Source organism: Pristiophorus japonicus, unplaced genomic scaffold (assembly GCF_044704955.1).
Source record: "Pristiophorus japonicus isolate sPriJap1 unplaced genomic scaffold, sPriJap1.hap1 HAP1_SCAFFOLD_436, whole genome shotgun sequence".
In the NCBI taxonomy this organism is placed as follows: Eukaryota; Metazoa; Chordata; class Chondrichthyes; family Pristiophoridae; genus Pristiophorus; species Pristiophorus japonicus.
The window spans coordinates 335,720-348,924 of NW_027254268.1; positions in this window are offsets into that span (position 1 = coordinate 335,720).

Here is a 13,205-nt window from a genome sequence, read left to right on the forward strand (position 1 = left end):
CCTGTGTGAGTGTCCGCCGGGAGATGGGACACGTGCTGTGTGAGGGTGCTCCAGGAGATGGGACGTGTGCTGTGGGAGTGGACTCCAGGAGATGGGACATGTGCTGTGTCAGCCCCTCCGGGAGATGGGACATGTGCTGTGTAAGGGTCCTCGAGGAGATGGGACATGTGCTGTGGGAGGGGCCTCCAGGAGATGGGACATCTGCTGTGTGAGGGTCCTCCGCTAGATGGGGCATGTGCTTTGTGACCATCTCCGGGACATGGGACATGTGCTGTGTGAGCCCCTCCGGGAGATGGGACAGGTGCTGTGTGAAGTGTCCTCCGGGAGATGGGACATGTGCTGTGTGACCCCCTCCGGGACATGAGACATGTGCTGTGTGAGCCCCTCCGAGAGATGGGACATGTGCTGTGTGAGCCCCTCCGGGAGCTGGGACATGTGCTGAGTGAGCCCCTCCAGGAGATGGGACATGTGCTATGCGAGGGTCCTCCGGGAGATGGGACTTGTGTTGTGGGAGGGTCCCCCGGGAAATGGGAAATGTGCTGTGTGAGCCCCTCCGGGAGCTGGGACATGTACTGAGTGAGCCCCTCCAGGAGATGGGACATGTGCTGTGTGAAGTGTCCTCCGGGAGATGGAACATGTGCTGCGTGATCCCCTCCGGGACATGGGACATGTGCTGTGTGAGCCCCTCCGAGAGATGGGACATGTGCTGTGTGACGCCCTCCGGGACATGGGACATGTGCTGTGTGACCCCCTCCGGGACATGGGACTTGTGCTGTGTGAGCCCCTCCGGGAGATGGGACATGTGCTGTGTGACCCCCTCCGGGACATGAGACATGTGCTGTGTGAGCCCCTCCGAGAGATGGGACATGTGCTGTGTGAGCCCCTCCGGGAGCTGGGACATGTGCTGAGTGAGCCCCTCCAGGAGATGGGACATGTGCTATGCGAGGGTCCTCCGGGAGATGGGACTTGTGTTGTGGGAGGGTCCCCCGGGAAATGGGACATGTGCTGTGTGAGCCCCTCCGGGAGCTGGGACATGTACTGAGTGAGCCCCTCCAGGAGATGGGACATGTGCTGTGTGAAGTGTCCTCCGGGAGATGGGACATGTGCTGTGTGATCCCCTCTGGGACATGGGACATGTGCTGTGTGAGCCCCTCCGAGAGATGGGACATGTGCTGTGTGACCCCCTCCGGGACATGGGACATGTGCTGTGTGACCCCCTCCGGGACATGGGACTTGTGCTGTGTGAGCCCCTCCGGGAGATGGGACATGTGCTGTGTGAGCCCCTCCGGGAGCTGGGACATGTGCTGAGTGAGCCCCTCCAGGAGCTGGGACATGTGCTATGCGAGGGTCCTCCGGGAGATGGGACTTGTGCTGTGGGAGGGTTTTCCGGGAGATGAGACATGTGCTGTGTGAGCCCCTCCGGGAGCTGGGACATGTGCTGAGTGAACCCCTCCAGGAGATAGGACATGGACTGTGGGAGCCCCTCCAGGAGAGGGGACATGTGCTGTATGAGCCTCTCCGGGAGATGGGACATGTGGTGTGTGAGGGTCCTCCGGGAGATGGGACATGTGTTGTGTGAGGGTCCTCTGGGAGATGGGACATGCACTGCGTGAGGGTCCTCTGGGCGATGGGACATGTGCTGTGTGAGGGTCCTCCGGGAGATTGGACATGTGTTATGTGAGGGTCGTCTGGGAGATGGGACATGTGCTGTGTGAGCACCTCCGGGAGATGGAACATGTGCTGTGTGAGCCCCTCCGGGAGATGGGACATGTGCTGTGTGAAGTGTCCTCCGGGAGATGGGACATGTGCTGTGTGACCCCCTCCGGGACATGGGACATGTGCTGTGTGACCCCCTCCGGGACATGGGACTTGTGCTGTGTGAGCCCCTCCGGGAGATGGGACATGTGCTGTGTGAGCCGCTCCGGGAGCTGGGACATGTGCTATGCGAGGGTCCTCCGGGACATGGGACTTGTGCTGTGGGAGGGTTTTCCGGGAGATGAGACATGTGCTGTGTTAGCCCCTCCGGGAGCTGAGACATGTGCTGAGTGAGCCCCTCCAGGAGATAGGACATGGACTGTGGGAGCCCCTCCAGGAGAGGGGACATGTGCTGTGTGAGCCCCTCCTGGATATGGGAGATGTGCTGTATGAGTGTCCTCCGGGAGATGGGACATGTGTTGTGTGAGGGTCCTCTGGGAGATGGGACATGTGCTGTGTGAGGGTCCTCCGGGAGATGGGACATGTGCTGTGTGAGGGTCCTCCGGGAGATGGGACATGAGCTGTGTGAGGGTCCTCTGTGAGATGGGACATGTGCTGTGTGAGGGTCCTCCGGGAGATGGGACATGTGCTGTGTGAGCCACTCTGGGATATGGGACCTGTGGTGTGTGAGGGTCCTCCGGGAGATGGAACATGTGCTGTGTGAGCCCCTCCGGGAGATGGGACATGTGCTGTGTGAAGTGTCCTCCGGGAGATGGGACATGTGCTGTGTGACCCCCTCCGGGACATGGGACATGTGCTGTGTGACCCCCTCCGGGACATGGGACTTGTGCTGTGTGAGCCCCTCCGGGAGATGGGACATGTGCTGTGTGAGCCGCTCCGGGAGCTGGGACATGTGCTATGCGAGGGTCCTCCGGGACATGGGACTTGTGCTGTGGGAGGGTTTTCCGGGAGATGAGACATGTGCTGTGTTAGCCCCTCCGGGAGCTGAGACATGTGCTGAGTGAGCCCCTCCAGGAGATAGGACATGGACTGTGGGAGCCCCTCCAGGAGAGGGGACATGTGCTGTGTGAGCCCCTCCTGGATATGGGAGATGTGCTGTATGAGTGTCCTCCGGGAGATGGGACATGTGTTGTGTGAGGGACCTCTAGGAGATGGGACATGTGCTGTGTGAGGGTCTTCCAGGAGATGGGACATGTGCTGTGTGAGGGTCCTCCGGGAGATGGGACATGTGCTGTGTGAGGGTCCTCCGGGAGATTGGACATGTGTTATGTGAGGGTCGTCTGGGAGATGGGACATGTGCTGTGTGAGCACCTCCGGGAGATGGAACATGTGCTGTGTGAGCCCCTCCGGGAGATGGGACATGTGCTGTGTGAAGTGTCCTCCGGGAGATGGGACATGTGCTGTGTGACCCCCTCCGGGACATGGGACATGTGCTGTGTGACCCCCTCCGGGACATGGGACTTGTGCTGTGTGAGCCCCTCCGGGAGATGGGACATGTGCTGTGTGAGCCGCTCCGGGAGCTGGGACATGTGCTATGCGAGGGTCCTCCGGGACATGGGACTTGTGCTGTGGGAGGGTTTTCCGGGAGATGAGACATGTGCTGTGTTAGCCCCTCCGGGAGCTGAGACATGTGCTGAGTGAGCCCCTCCAGGAGATAGGACATGGACTGTGGGAGCCCCTCCAGGAGAGGGGACATGTGCTGTGTGAGCCCCTCCTGGATATGGGAGATGTGCTGTATGAGTGTCCTCCGGGAGATGGGACATGTGTTGTGTGAGGGTCCTCTGGGAGATGGGACATGTGCTGTGTGAGGGTCCTCCGGGAGATGGGACATGTGCTGTGTGAGGGTCCTCCGGGAGATGGGACATGAGCTGTGTGAGGGTCCTCTGTGAGATGGGACATGTGCTGTGTGAGGGTCCTCCGGGAGATGGGACATGTGCTGTGTGAGCCACTCTGGGATATGGGACCTGTGGTGTGTGAGGGTCCTCCGGGAGATGGAACATGTGCTGTGTGAGCCCCTCCGGGAGATGGGACATGTGCTGTGTGAAGTGTCCTCCGGGAGATGGGACATGTGCTGTGTGACCCCCTCCGGGACATGGGACATGTGCTGTGTGACCCCCTCCGGGACATGGGACTTGTGCTGTGTGAGCCCCTCCGGGAGATGGGACATGTGCTGTGTGAGCCGCTCCGGGAGCTGGGACATGTGCTATGCGAGGGTCCTCCGGGACATGGGACTTGTGCTGTGGGAGGGTTTTCCGGGAGATGAGACATGTGCTGTGTTAGCCCCTCCGGGAGCTGAGACATGTGCTGAGTGAGCCCCTCCAGGAGATAGGACATGGACTGTGGGAGCCCCTCCAGGAGAGGGGACATGTGCTGTGTGAGCCCCTCCTGGATATGGGAGATGTGCTGTATGAGTGTCCTCCGGGAGATGGGACATGTGTTGTGTGAGGGACCTCTAGGAGATGGGACATGTGCTGTGTGAGGGTCTTCCAGGAGATGGGACATGTGCTGTGTGAGGGTCCTCCGGGAGATGGGACATGTGTTGTGTGAGGGTCGTCTGGGAGAGGGGACATGTGCTGTGTGAGCACCTCCGGGAGATGGAACATGTGCTGTGTGAGGGTCCTCCGGGAGATGGGTACATATCCTGAGTGAGGGTCCGCCGGGAGATGGGACATGTGCTGTGTGAGGGTCCTCCGGGAGATGGGACAGGTGCTGTGTGAGAGTCCTCCAGTAGATGGGACATGTGCTGTGTGAGGGTCCTCCGGGAGATGGGACAGGTGCTGTGTGAGAGTCCTCCAGTAGATGGGACATGTGCTGTGTGAGGGTCCTCCGGGAGATGGGACATGTGCTGTGTGAGGGTCATCCGGGAAATGGGACATGTGTTGTGTGAGCCCCTCCGGGAGATGGGATATGTGCTGTGTGAGGGTCCTCCGGGAGATGGGACATGTGCTGTGGGAGTGGCCTCCAGGAGATCAGACATGTGCTGTGTGAGCCCCTCCGGGAGATGGGACATGTGCTGTGTAAGGTTCCTCCGGGAGATGGGACATGTGCTGTGGGAGGGCCCTCCAGGAGATGGGGCATGTGCTTTGTGACCCCCTCCGGGACATGGGACATGTGCTGTGTGAGCCCCTCCGGGAGATGGGACATGTGCTGTGTGTGCCCCTCCCGGATATGGGACAGGTGCTGTGTGAGTGTCCACCGGGAGATGGGACATGTGTTGTGTGAAGGTCCTCTGGGAGATGGGACATGTGCTGTGTGAGGGTCCTCAGGGAGATGGGACATGTGCTGTGTGAGGGTCCTCCGGGAGATGGGACATGAGCTGTGTGAGCATCTCCGGGAGCTGGGACATGTGCTGAGTGAGCCCCTCCAGGAGATAGGACATGGACTGTGGGAGCCCCTCCGGGAGATGGGACATGTGCTGTGTGAAGTGTCCTCCGGGAGATGGGACATGTGCTGTGTGAAGTGTCCTCCGGGAGATGGGACATGTGCTGTGTGACCCCCTCCGGGACATGGGACATGTGCTGTGTGACCCCCTCCGGGACATGGGACTTGTGCTGTGTGAGCCCCTCCGGGAGATGGGACATGTGCTGTGTGAGCCCCTCCGGGAGCTGGGACATGTGCTGAGTGAGCCCCTCCAGGAGCTGGGACATGTGCAATGCGAGGGTCCTCCGGGAGATGGGACTTGTGCTGTGGGAGGGTCCTCCGGGAGATGCGACATGTGCTGTGTGAGCCTCTCCGGGAGATGGGACATGTGGTGTGTGAGGGTCCTCCGGGAGATGGGACATGTGTTGTGTGAGGGTCCTCCGGGAGATGGGACATGTGCTGTGTGAGCCACTCCGGGAGAAGGGACATGTGTTGTGTGAGGGTCCTCTTGGTGATGGGACATGTGCTGCGTGAGGGTCCTCTGGGAGATGGGACATGTGCTGTGTGAGCACCTCCGGGAGATGGAACATGTGCTGTGTGAGGGTCCTCCGGGCGATGGGTACATATCCTGTATGAGCGTCCGCCGGGAGATGGGACATGTGCTGTGTGAGGGTCCTCCGGGAGATGGGATAGGTGCTGTGTGAGGGTCCTCCAGTAGATGGGACATGTGCTGTGTGAGCCAATCCGGGAGATAGGACATGGACTGTGTGAGCCCCTCCAGGAGAGGGGACATGTGCTGTGTGAGCCCCTCCCGGATATGGGACATGTGCTGTGTGAGTGTCCTCCGGGAGATGGGACATGTGTTGTGTGAGGGTCTTCTGGGAGATGGGACATGTGCTGTGTGAGCGTCCTCCGGGAGATGGGACATGTGCTGTGTGAGGGTCCTCCGAGAGATGGGACATTTACTTTGTGAGGGTCCTCTAGGAGATGGGACATGTGCTGTGTGAGGGTCTTCCAGGAGATGGGACATGTGCTGTGTGAGCCTCTCCGGGAGATGGGACATGTGGTGTGTGAGGTTCCTCCGGGAGATGGGACATGTGTTGTGTGAGGGTCCTCTGGGAGATGGCACATGTGCTGTGTGAGGCTCCTCCGGGAGATGGGACAGGTGCTGTGTGAGGGTCCTCCAGGAGATGGGACATGTGCTGTGTCAACCCCTCCGGGAGATGGGTCATGTGCTGTGTAAGGGTCCTCCGGGAGATGGGACAAGTGCTGTGGGAGGGGCCCCCAGGAGATTGGGCATGTGCTTTGTGACCCCCTCCGGAACATGGGACATGTGCTGTGTGAGCCCCTCCGGGAGATGGGACATGTGCTATGTGAGCCCCTCCGGGAGATGGGACATGTGCTGTGTGAAGTGTCCTCCGGGAGATGGGACATGTGCTGTGTGAGCCCCTCCGGGAGATGGGACATGTGCTATGCGAGGGTCCTCCGGGAGATGGGACTTGTGCTGTAGGAGGGTCCCCCGGGAGATGGGACATGTGCTATGTGAGCCACTCCGGGAGATAGGACATGTGCTGTGTGAGTGTCCTCCGGGAGATGGGACACGTGCTGTGTGAGGGTCCTCCGGGAGATGTGACATGTGTTGTGTGAAGGTACTCCAAGGGATGGGACATTTACTGTATGAGCGTCCTCTGGGAGATGGGACATGTGCTGTCTGAGGGTCGTCCGGGAGATGGGACATGTGATGTGTGAGCCTCTCGGGGAGATGGGACATGTGGTTATGTGAGCCCCTCCAGGACATGGGACATGTGCTATGCGAGGATCCTCCGGGAGATGGGACTTGTGCTGTGGGAGGGTCCCCCGGGAGATGGGACATGTGCTGTGTGAGCCACTCCGGGAGATAGGACATGGACTGTGGGAGACCCTCCAGGAGAGGAGACATGTGCTGTGTGAACCCCTCCCGTATATGGGACATGTGCTGTGTGAGTGTCCTTCAGGAGATGGGACATGTGTTGTGTGAGGGTCCTCTGGGAGATGGGACATGTACTGCGTGAGGGTCCTCTGCGGGAGATGGGACATGTGCTGTGTGAGTGTCCTCCAGGAGATGGGACATGTGTTGTGTGAGGGTCCTCTGGGAGATGGGACATGTGCTGTGTGAGGGTCCTCGGGAGATGGGACATGTGCTGTGTGACCGCCTCCGGGAGATGGGACATGTACTGTATGAGCCCCTCTGGGAGGTGGGACATATGCTGTGTGAGGGTCCTCCGGGAGATGGGTCATGTGCTGTGTGAGCACCTCCGGGAGATGGAACATGTGCTGTGTGAGGGTCCTCCGGGAGATGGGACATGTGCTGTGTGTGCCCCTCCCGGATATGGGACAGGTGCTGTGTGAGTGTCCACCGGGAGATGGGACATGTGTTGTGTGAAGGTCCTCTGGGAGATGGGACATGTGCTGTGTGAGGGTCCTCAGGGAGATGGGATATGTGCTGTGTGAGGGTCCTCCAAGAGATGGGACATTTACTGTGTGAGGGTCCTCTAGGAGATGGGACATGTGCTGTGTGAGGGTCTTCCAGGAGATGGGACATGTGCTGTGTGAGCCTCTCCGGGAGATGGGACATGTGGTGTGTGAGGTTCCTCCGGGAGATGGGACATGTGTTGTGTGAGGGTCCTCTGGGAGATGGGACATGTGCTGTGTCAACCCCTCCGGGAGATGGGTCATGTGCTGTGTAAGGGTCCTCCGGGAGATGGGACAAGTGCTGTGGGAGGGGCCCCCAGGAGATTGGGCATGTGCTTTGTGACCCCCTCCGGAACATGGGACATGTGCTGTGTGAGCCCCTCCGGGAGATGGGACATGTGCTATGTGAGCCCCTCCGGGAGATGGGACATGTGCTGTGTGAAGTGTCCTCCGGGAGATGGGACATGTGCTGTGTGAGCCCCTCCGGGAGATGGGACATGTGCTATGCGAGGGTCCTCCGGGAGATGGGACTTGTGCTGTAGGAGGGTCCCCCGGGAGATGGGACATGTGCTATGTGAGCCACTCCGGGAGATAGGACATGTGCTGTGTGAGTGTCCTCCGGGAGATGGGACACGTGCTGTGTGAGGGTCCTCCGGGAGATGTGACATGTGTTGTGTGAAGGTACTCCAAGGGATGGGACATGTGCTATGTGAGCCACTCCGGGAGATAGGACATGTGCTGTCTGAGTGTCCTCCGGGAGATGGGACACGTGCTGTGTGAGGGTCCTCCGGGAGATGTGACATGTGTTGTGTGAAGGTACTCCAAGGGATGGGACATTTACTGTATGAGCGTCCTCTGGGAGATGGGACATGTGCTGTCTGAGGGTCGTCCGGGAGATGGGACATGTGATGTGTGAGCCTCTCGGGGAGATGGGACATGTGGTTATGTGAGCCCCTCCAGGACATGGGACATGTGCTATGCGAGGATCCTCCGGGAGATGGGACTTGTGCTGTGGGAGGGTCCCCCGGGAGATGGGACATGTGCTGTGTGAGCCACTCCGGGAGATAGGACATGGACTGTGGGAGACCCTCCAGGAGAGGAGACATGTGCTGTGTGAACCCCTCCCGTATATGGGACATGTGCTGTGTGAGTGTCCTTCAGGAGATGGGACATGTGTTGTGTGAGGGTCCTCTGGGAGATGGGACATGTACTGCGTGAGGGTCCTCTGCGGGAGATGGGACATGTGCTGTGTGAGTGTCCTCCAGGAGATGGGACATGTGTTGTGTGAGGGTCCTCTGGGAGATGGGACATGTGCTGTGTGAGGGTCCTCGGGGAGATGGGACATGTGCTGTGTGACCGCCTCCGGGAGATGGGACATGTACTGTATGAGCCCCTCTGGGAGGTGGGACATATGCTGTGTGAGGGTCCTCCGGGAGATGGGTCATGTGCTGTGTGAGCACCTCCGGGAGATGGAACATGTGCTGTGTGAGGGTCCTCCGGGAGATGGGACATATCCTGTGTGAGTGTCCGCCGGGAGATGGGACACGTGCTGTGTGAGGGTGCTCCAGGAGATGGGACGTGTGCTGTGGGAGTGGACTCCAGGAGATGGGACATGTGCTGTGTCAGCCCCTCCGGGAGATGGGACATGTGCTGTGTAAGGGTCCTCCGGGAGATGGGACATGTGCTGTGGGAGGGGCCTCCAGGAGATGGGACATCTGCTGTGTGAGGGTCCTCCGCTAGATGGGGCATGTGCTTTGTGACCCTCTCCGGGACATGGGACATGTGCTGTGTGAGCCCCTCCGGGAGATGGGACAGGTGCTGTGTGAAGTGTCCTCCGGGAGATGGGACATGTGCTGTGTGACCCCCTCCGGGACATGAGACATGTGCTGTGTGAGCCCCTCCGAGAGATGGGACATGTGCTGTGTGAGCCCCTCCGGGAGCTGGGACATGTGCTGAGTGAGCCCCTCCAGGAGATGGGACATGTGCTATGCGAGGGTCCTCCGGGAGATGGGACTTGTGTTGTGGGAGGGTCCCCCGGGAAATGGGACATGTGCTGTGTGAGCCCCTCCGGGAGCTGGGACATGTACTGAGTGAGCCCCTCCAGGAGATGGGACATGTGCTGTGTGAAGTGTCCTCCGGGAGATGGGACATGTGCTGTGTGATCCCCTCCGGGACATGGGACATGTGCTGTGTGAGCTCCTCCGAGAGATGGGACATGTGCTGTGTGACCCCCTCCGGGACATGGGACATGTGCTGTGTGACCCCCTCCGGGACATGGGACTTGTGCTGTGTGAGCCCCTCCGGGAGATGGGACATGTGCTGTGTGACCCCCTCCGGGACATGAGACATGTGCTGTGTGAGCCCCTCCGAGAGATGGGACATGTGCTATGCGAGGGCCCTCCGGGAGATGGGACTTGTGTTGTGGGAGGGTCCCCCGGGAAATGGGACATGTGCTGTGTGAGCCCCTCCGGGAGCTGGGACATGTACTGAGTGAGCCCCTCCAGGAGATGGGACATGTGCTGTGTGAAGTGTCCTCCGGGAGATGGGACATGTGCTGTGTGATCCACTCCGGGACATGGGACATGTGCTGTGTGAGCCCCTCCGAGAGATGGGACATGTGCTGTGTGACACCCTCCGGGACATGGGACATGTGCTGTGTGACCCCCTCCGGGACATGGGACTTGTGCTGTGTGAGCCCCTCCGGGAGATGGGACATGTGCTGTGTGAGCCCCTCCGGGAGCTGGGACATGTGCTGAGTGAGCCCCTCCAGGAGCTGGGACATGTGCTATGCGAGGGTCCTCCGGGAGATGGGACTTGTGCTGTGGGAGGGTTTTCCGGGAGATGAGACATGTGCTGTGTGAGCCCCTCCGGGAGCTGGGACATGTGCTGAGTGAGCCCCTCCAGGAGATAGGACATGGACTGTGGGAGCCCCTCCAGGAGAGGGGACATGTGCTGTGTGAGCCTCTCCGGGAGATGGGACATGTGGTGTGTGAGGGTCCTCCGGGAGATGGGACATGTGTTGTGTGAGGGTCCTCTGGGAGATGGGACATGCACTGCGTGAGGGTCCTCTGGGCGATGGGACATGTGCTGTGTGAGGGTCCTCCGGGAGATTGGACATGTGTTATGTGAGGGTCGTCTGGGAGATGGGACATGTGCTGTGTGAGCACCTCCGGGAGATGGAACATGTGCTGTGTGAGCCCCTCCGGGAGATGGGACATGTGCTGTGTGAAGTGTCCTCCGGGAGATGGGACATGTGCTGTGTGACCCCCTCCGGGACATGGGACATGTGCTGTGTGACCCCCTCCGGGACATGGGACTTGTGCTGTGTGAGCCCCTCCGGGAGATGGGACATGTGCTGTGTGAGCCGCTCCGGGAGCTGGGACATGTGCTATGCGAGGGTCCTCCGGGAGATGGGACTTGTGCTGTGGGAGGGTTTTCCGGGAGATGAGACATGTGCTGTGTTAGCCCCTCCGGGAGCTGAGACATGTGCTGAGTGAGCACCTCCAGGAGATAGGACATGGACTGTGGGAGCCCCTCCAGGAGAGGGGACATGTGCTGTGTGAGCCCCTCCTGGATATGGGAGATGTGCTGTATGAGTGTCCTCCGGGAGATGGGACATGTGTTGTGTGAGGGTCCTCTGGGAGATGGGACATGTGCTGTGTGAGGGTCCTCCAGGAGATGGGACATGTGCTGTGTGAGGGTCCTCCGGGAGATGGGACATGTGCTATGCGAGGGTCCTCCGGGAGATGGGACTTGTGCTGTAGGAGGGTCCCCCGGGAGATGGGACATGTGCTATGTGAGCCACTCCGGGAGATAGGACATGTGCTGTGTGAGTGTCCTCCGGGAGATGGGACACGTGCTGTGTGAGGGTCCTCCGGGAGATGTGACATGTGTTGTGTGAAGGTACTCCAAGGGATGGGACATTTACTGTATGAGCGTCCTCTGGGAGATGGGACATGTGCTGTCTGAGGGTCGTCCGGGAGATGGGACATGTGATGTGTGAGCCTCTCGGGGAGATGGGACATGTGGTTATGTGAGCCCCTCCAGGACATGGGACATGTGCTATGCGAGGATCCTCCGGGAGATGGGACTTGTGCTGTGGGAGGGTCCCCCGGGAGATGGGACATGTGCTGTGTGAGCCACTCCGGGAGATAGGACATGGACTGTGGGAGACCCTCCAGGAGAGGAGACATGTGCTGTGTGAACCCCTCCCGTATATGGGACATGTGCTGTGTAAGTGTCCTTCAGGAGATGGGACATGTGTTGTGTGAGGGTCCTCTGGGAGATGGGACATGTACTGCGTGAGGGTCCTCTGCGGGAGATGGGATATGTGCTGTGTGAGTGTCCTCCAGGAGATGGGACATGTGTTGTGTGAGGGTCCTCTGGGAGATGGGACATGTGCTGTGTGAGGGTCCTCGGGGAGATGGGACATGTGCTGTGTGACCGCCTCCGGGAGATGGGACATGTACTGTATGAGCCCCTCTGGGAGGTGGGACATATGCTGTGTGAGGGTCCTCCGGGAGATGGGTCATGTGCTGTGTGAGCACCTCCGGGAGATGGAACATGTGCTGTGTGAGGGTCCTCCGGGAGATGGGACATATCCTGTGTGAGTGTCCGCCGGGAGATGGGACACGTGCTGTGTGAGGGTGCTCCAGGAGATGGGATGTGTGCTGTGGGAGTGGACTCCAGGAGATGGGACATGTGCTGTGTCAGCCCCTCCGGGAGATGGGACATGTGCTGTGTAAGGGTCCTCCGGGAGATGGGACATGTGCTGTGGGAGGGGCCTCCAGGAGATGGGACATCTGCTGTGTGAGGGTCCTCCGCTAGATGGGGCATGTGCTTTGTGACCCTCTCCGGGACATGGGACATGTGCTGTGTGAGCCCCTCCGGGAGATGGGACAGGTGCTGTGTGAAGTGTCCTCCGGGAGATGGGACATGTGCTGTGTGACCCCCTCCGGGACATGAGACATGTGCTGTGTGAGCCCCTCCGAGAGATGGGACATGTGCTGTGTGAGCCCCTCCGGGAGCTGGGACATGTGCTGAGTGAGCCCCTCCAGGAGATGGGACATGTGCTATGCGAGGGTCCTCCGGGAGATGGGACTTGTGTTGTGGGAGGGTCCCCCGGGAGATGGGACATGTGCTGTGTGAGCCCCTCCGGGAGATGGGACATGTGCTATGCGAGGGTCCTCCGGGAGATGGGACTTGTGCTGTAGGAGGGTCCCCCGGGAGATGGGACATGTGCTATGTGAGCCACTCCGGGAGATAGGACATGTGCTGTGTGAGTGTCCTCCGGGAGATGGGACACGTGCTGTGTGAGGGTCCTCCGGGAGATGTGACATGTGTTGTGTGAAGGTACTCCAAGGGATGGGACATTTACTATATGAGCGTCCTCTGGGAGATGGGACATGTGCTGTCTGAGGGTCGTCCGGGAGATGGGACATGTGATGTGTGAGCCTCTCGGGGAGATGGGACATGTGGTTATGTGAGCCCCTCCAGGACATGGGACATGTGCTATGCGAGGATCCTCCGGGAGATGGGACTTGTGCTGTGGGAGGGTCCCCCGGGAGATGGGACATGTGCTGTGTGAGCCACTCCGGGAGATAGGACATGGACTGTGGGAGACCCTCCAGGAGAGGAGACATGTGCTGTGTGAACCCCTCCCGTATATGGGACATGTG